Consider the following 6,000-nt stretch of genomic DNA (forward strand, 5'->3'; position numbering starts at 1 on the left):
CCATGAAGAGAATGGTTGGTATTAGACTCTGTACTGGGACTTGTTCATTTTTACTAGTTACATCACTATACATAAGATAACACCTTTCTAATGCATGGCACAGAGCAGGCTCTCCAAGAGGCCAGCTAGCTTTTCCTTCTTTTTATTTTTTTGGCCCCTACAGATCTTGATATGAGTAGGGCTGGTCATTTGCCAACCTAGGCCTCAATGATGGCAAAGAGATCTTACTAGAGAGCCCACATCCTCAGTTTTGTCCTAATGACTTGCATTTATCTGTTCTGCTCTTTTCTAGGGCTCTCATTGTAACCTAAGTCCTAATGGGACCAAAGGCAGAAGGGGGGAGTGAGGGAGAAGGATGCAAGAAGGATAACTGTTTTTTCTTGCTCATCAGAGATTATTCATGAGGTTTGATCCATTGGGCTTAGGGGTCATTTTCATCCCCTGCCTGGTAAGAGGGGTGCGAGTGAGGGCAGAGTTGGGATGGGGAGCAGATGCTCGGGGGATGAGACTCTGGCAGGGAGACCTCAGACCAGGGGCAGTGTCGAAGGTTCTAATTGTTCTGGGGACCAAGGCCTTCTTCTGAGTCTCTCTTCACTAACATGGACACCTTCTCAGTGCTCTGTCATTGCACCCTGTGTGGATAATACCCCCTGGAGTTGTGCAGCACGGAAGCCCTGATGCTCATCATTCCTCAAACTCTAGCTGCAATAGACATCACTCTGTAAGTCTGCCATTTCTGCCTGCCGTGTGGTTAAGCTTTATGCCTGGAATCGCCTTTCAAAACTCATATCAGCACTTGCTACCTAATATTTATACCATTCTGGACCCCAAATTCATTCAAGAAGCAATTTCACATACCTAAAAGACATTCATGCTCAACTTTACCCAGATAAAGACTGGTTGGGGCAGACACTGATGGTTGCCTAACTATCAGAACTCTCTGCATCCCAAATCCTTCTTTGTTGGTAGAGCTAGACTTCTACTATAAGTGTTAATGTCACATACTCACATTCCCAGACTCCTCTGCATCATGAATATCGACAGTGGGATCTAATCGTTGCCAATGGAAACTAAGAGGAAAAGTGCCAGGAGGTTTCTGAGAAATGTTTTCCTCCCTGATGAAAAGAGGAAGGAGGAAACGTGTGTTTTTCTTTCTATGAACATGGTTGTGTAAGGGTGTGATGCCTGGAACCACAGCAGTCATTTTGAGACCATGAGGAGATAAGCCTGAAGAAAATTGACGATAATGGAAGAGTAGAAGGAAAGAAAGAACCTTGCTCTTTGATGACATTGTTAAACCAGTAGTTAGACCTTTGAACTTCCATACTTCTGTAATTTGTTAGGTTAGGTAATTAAGTGCCTTTCTTGGTTAATCTTTGTTGAGTGTTCTGCCACATGCATCCAAATCATCGTAACTGCTATATATTCATCTTCCCATCTATCACTATGAGTGTGTGGAGCTGTGTGGTGGGGGGAAAGGAGTACTGGGTCAGGAATCTAGGTATTAGTTCCAGATCTTCTACTACCTTCTTGTGGCAAGTCAGGGATTGGTAGGAAATAGCTTAGAGGGTCAGGCTAGACCCCTATTTTTGATAGAACTGGAGTGAATTCAAGAACCAGACATCAGGGCACAAGGTCATTCCCAGTGTGCTGAGCAAAGAGGGTACAGCATTACCCTCTTGAAGCATTCGGGGAACTACTCTGACCCCATGCCCACCTAGAAGATGACATTCAAATTCTAGACACCTCTAAAAGTCCTTCTTATAGTGGAGTGGAGCTCTGAATAGGCTATGTGGCTGGCTCTTCTTGGCTCAGCGACTGGCCAGGATGAGCCTGCAGTTGGCAGGGTTTAGAACCCACACAGGACATAGAGGAAGTCTGAAAAGGCTTAGCTGGGGTGTGGTCTGAGACCATTGGCTAAATTCTGATCTTTGCTTTTTAAATTTTTCATGCTGTCCCTGCCCTCCATCCAGCTGGCCATGAAAAAGTTGTCTATGTTATACTTTGTCGGCTTGAGCTCAAATTACCCTTTGAGAAAACATCCTCGCCTAGAGCAGGAGCTCTCCCTGCAAAGCCAGGACCCTTAAAATTACATCTGCCAAATGGAGAACACCTTTTGGGATCACAGAGCATTAGAGCTGGGGATGCTGAGGCCCAAATAGGAATAGATGATTCTCTAAGGCTACCATCTGGTTAGTGGAAAAACCTGCCTCGGGTCAACATCCTGGACTCCAAGTTTAGTGTAACCTCCATGACACTAAATAATACATGGATCCATTTCTTGGGTGCTGAGAACAGCTGAAAAAATGGACATGAGGAAGTGTGCTCATGAAAGCTGGGACTGAGGGCAGACATTTATCTAAGTATCTTACCGCCTTGGGATTTTTATTATCTTCCAAGACTTGGGCTCAAGTCACTGGGAGAAAGATGATATCAGAGCTTGAGAGTTCTCAGATATCCACATAAGAGGCCCTCAGATTTTGCTGGGTGCATCTCTTTTAGGATTAATTTTTATAAGATGACAGTGGATCCAATTTGCTGTGGCATGGATGAATAATTGACCTCTGGTATTTTCTGAAAATCAGACACCACTCATTGGTGTTCCATCAAAAGCAGTGCCGGTCTTGCCATTAATTCTGGTGATGATTCTCATTTTCAGGAACCATGCGATAGGTAGCTGATGGGATCTTTTCCCCTGTTGAAGTGGTTTACAGACAAAAATAATTCAAGAAATGCTGTCATTCTTTGTGCTTTGTAGGTCACTCAAATGAAAATTTAAGGACCAATGAAGCAATCCATATTTGTCAGGGAAAGAGCAGCCCCTGATGTTAAGAAGTCCTCGGGAGGATAGGTTGAACTCAGAGTGACTGGAATAACTTACTCCAGTATGCTTTGAATACCGATGGCTCGCGTCTGCTGTGTGGAATGTAGATACACCTCCACACAGTCATGTGCTTATGACTGTAGCACCACCCACAGATTCACACCTATACCTGCAAAGACTTCCAGAACTGGGACATGGTGTGGTGAAGAGAAAAGCGCGTGGACCTTAGAGTTAAGCAAACCTGGCTCCAATTCCAGCCCACCAGCTGATTGTCTAGAGCTAATCTCTTTCCTTCTCTGGGTCTCAGTTTCTCCATCTGAAAAGTGGGGATATTATATCAACCTTTCCCAGTTTCAGTCAAGATTAAATGAGATCCCTTAACAAAAAAAGTGCATAGCATACAGCAGGGCTTCAATAAAGGCCAATTTCTTTTCTTTTTTCCTTTGCCCTCACAATCTACCAGCTGCTTGGGGAAATTTGGTCTCCACCCACCCACCCAAAGTCCCTGGAAGTTCTGCGTGTCAGAAACTTCACAGTCATGTGGTAAAGACCCAATGCAGCGACTAGAGAAGATACAGGGAGCAAGGGGCCTTCCTTGGCTCTTCCCATCCCCTTAAGCAGACACATCTGCTTCTCGGCAAAAAGCAATCACATCCCTCTTATCCCCAAAGGGAACCTGACTTCTGAGACCTTTTTAGGTATTGGGTATCAGGGTAATAATAATAATAGCTTCCATCTCTTGTGTTTTTACTATGTGCCAAGCATCACATTAAGTGCTTTATGCGCTTTCTTTCCACAGGCCTATCTGTGGTGCAGGAACGGGCAGCCTCAGTACAAGGAGACCCCGGCCTGGAGAAGTGAAGATCCTTATTCAGAGCTATGCAGCTAAGAAGAACTGGGGTCAGGATGTGAGCCCCAAACAAAACCTTCACTCTTAATCAAGGGTCCCAGTAAAACGTAAGTCCATCCACTTTTTCATTGGTGTAGCATGTATTGTCTTACATTTATTGTCAATATTTCACTGGCATCGATAATGTGCATTTTAAAATTTCAGACTCTAGCATAAATCACACAGGTATTAGATAATGTTTGTCTCCCTCTCTCCCACTTGTTAAAATACATGTTTATAAATTATAGATAAGCGCTACTCAAAGTGTGGTCTCAGCTTCACTGGGGATCCTGTTAGAAATGCATATTCTCAGGCTCCACCCCAGCCCTGCTGAATCAGACCGGGATGCACCCAGAGATCTGTGTTTTAACAAGTCTCCAGGTGATTTGGAAGTGCGAGACGTACTGGTATGGATATTTCTTAGAGCCGCTAGGTATACAGGCATGCAGGAAAGAGGAGAATTTAAACCCATCTTCCTCTGATTGGCCCAATCAGCTCTGGGAGTTTCCTGCATTGTGTTGAAGACCTTGCGATGCTCCTGTTTTGTGAGGACCCAGGACAGGCCTGTTGTTTTGCTGAGAGCTGATAAATGGAGAGTGAACCATCCGTTTCTTCTTTGACCAGGATGCTCGTCGTACCCCTTTCATCCAGCAACAATGGCAGCAAGCGTGGCCACACTCTGAAAGATTTAAATACTCAATTAATCAATGGAATATTCCATTAGTGGGATAATCAGTTGCCATTGCCCTGATCTATAGTTACATCTCAGCTGGGCCTCACAAATTGATTCCTGATGAAGTTCTAATTGACTGGACCATCTGATAAAGGGCCGGTTGGAGTTTATTGAAATACCGGTGAGCAGTCCCTGGGGCTGGGGCCTTCCTTAGGGGAAGGCCGGGGGAGGGAAGAGGGGCAGAGGAACATAATTTATGCCCAGTTCTCACTACATCTTCTCTCCAATACAATGTTTATGAGTCCCAGGTGAGGGATGTGCACTCACAGCTGGAGTACAGGGATGAGACAGCCTCTCTGAGCCCATCCCCTGATCTGGGCGGCAGGTGGCCAGAAAGGGATTTGCCCAGCAACCCTTGGGGCAATGGTTTTCAAACTCGCGTGTGCTTGAGAATGACTCAAAGAAGTTCTTAGAATGTAGAGTCCAGGTCCCAGTCTCAGGCATTCAGACTCTCTGGGTCTGGGGCGAGGACCTAGGAATCTGCATTTGATCAGTTTCCCATTGATTCTGATATAGTGGTCTCCAGGCCTCCCTTTGAGAAATTCTGCCTTAGGAGCTGGTAGCTCAGAAACAGACTGTGTCTCCAGGGCTCTGCTTCCCCGGGGGGATTCGGGTTTCTTAGGCTTTTTGTGTGGGAACAAATGTGTATGTGTACTGTCAAAGGCTCTCAACCTTTTCATTGCCTAGCACCCCTTTCATTACTTTTTTCACTTATTTTGAGTGATTTTTCCTTTCAAATAATCTGCTACCCTACTGCTAATGGATTTGCCTTCACATTTTTATTACTCAGAGACACAAAGTACGTAAAACAGTATAGCATCACCTTTATTTGTTTCATTCACTAATTCACTGGCTTATTCTCAGACGTCTTTTAAGGATTATGTGGCAGGCATTGAGGATATCTTTTTTAAAAACATGAAGTCAGGCAAATATATGGTTCCCAACTGCAAGGAGCTCATACTCCTTTGGGGAGACAGGCAGGAAAATGAAATGCAGCATTAGAGGTAAGTATAGGACCCCGCTATGGGACTGCAGGTCATTTAGTAGGTTTTGTTGCAGGAAAAAAATATATGATACCCATTAGGTTTTCTGGAAATTTGAAAACAATTCCCAGATATCTGTATCTATCTTTGAGAATTCCCTCAGCCCAGAAAGTCCTGGTGATGTGAAAGCCTTGTCAGCTAAAGATGCCCCTGGGTGGTCTGTGAGTGTGCATGGAGATGCCTTTTCTTGGTTCTTCCTGGGGGGACCTGAAGGCACTGGGTGGTCTTAGGAGGCTATATTTTGACATAAGTGGTCCAAAGTTCAATGTGTCTAAAAAGGAGCTTGGATTTGTCCCTATTAAGAAGGGAAGATCACTGTAGAATTTCATGCTGGGGAGAGCCATGATTAGATTTCAGATTTCCTCCATTTTCGATTTCTTCTTTGCCTTCTCTCCTCCTGCTCCTCTTTCTCTCCCCCTCTCTTCCTTCTCTCTAAATACACTGTTCTGTATATATGCAGCTTGAATTTGTGTTTAGATAGAAATGTTCAATGTTCTCTCTGTGAAAATAC

Source organism: Balaenoptera musculus, chromosome 2 (genome assembly GCF_009873245.2).
Source record: "Balaenoptera musculus isolate JJ_BM4_2016_0621 chromosome 2, mBalMus1.pri.v3, whole genome shotgun sequence".
In the NCBI taxonomy this organism is placed as follows: Eukaryota; Metazoa; Chordata; class Mammalia; order Artiodactyla; family Balaenopteridae; genus Balaenoptera; species Balaenoptera musculus.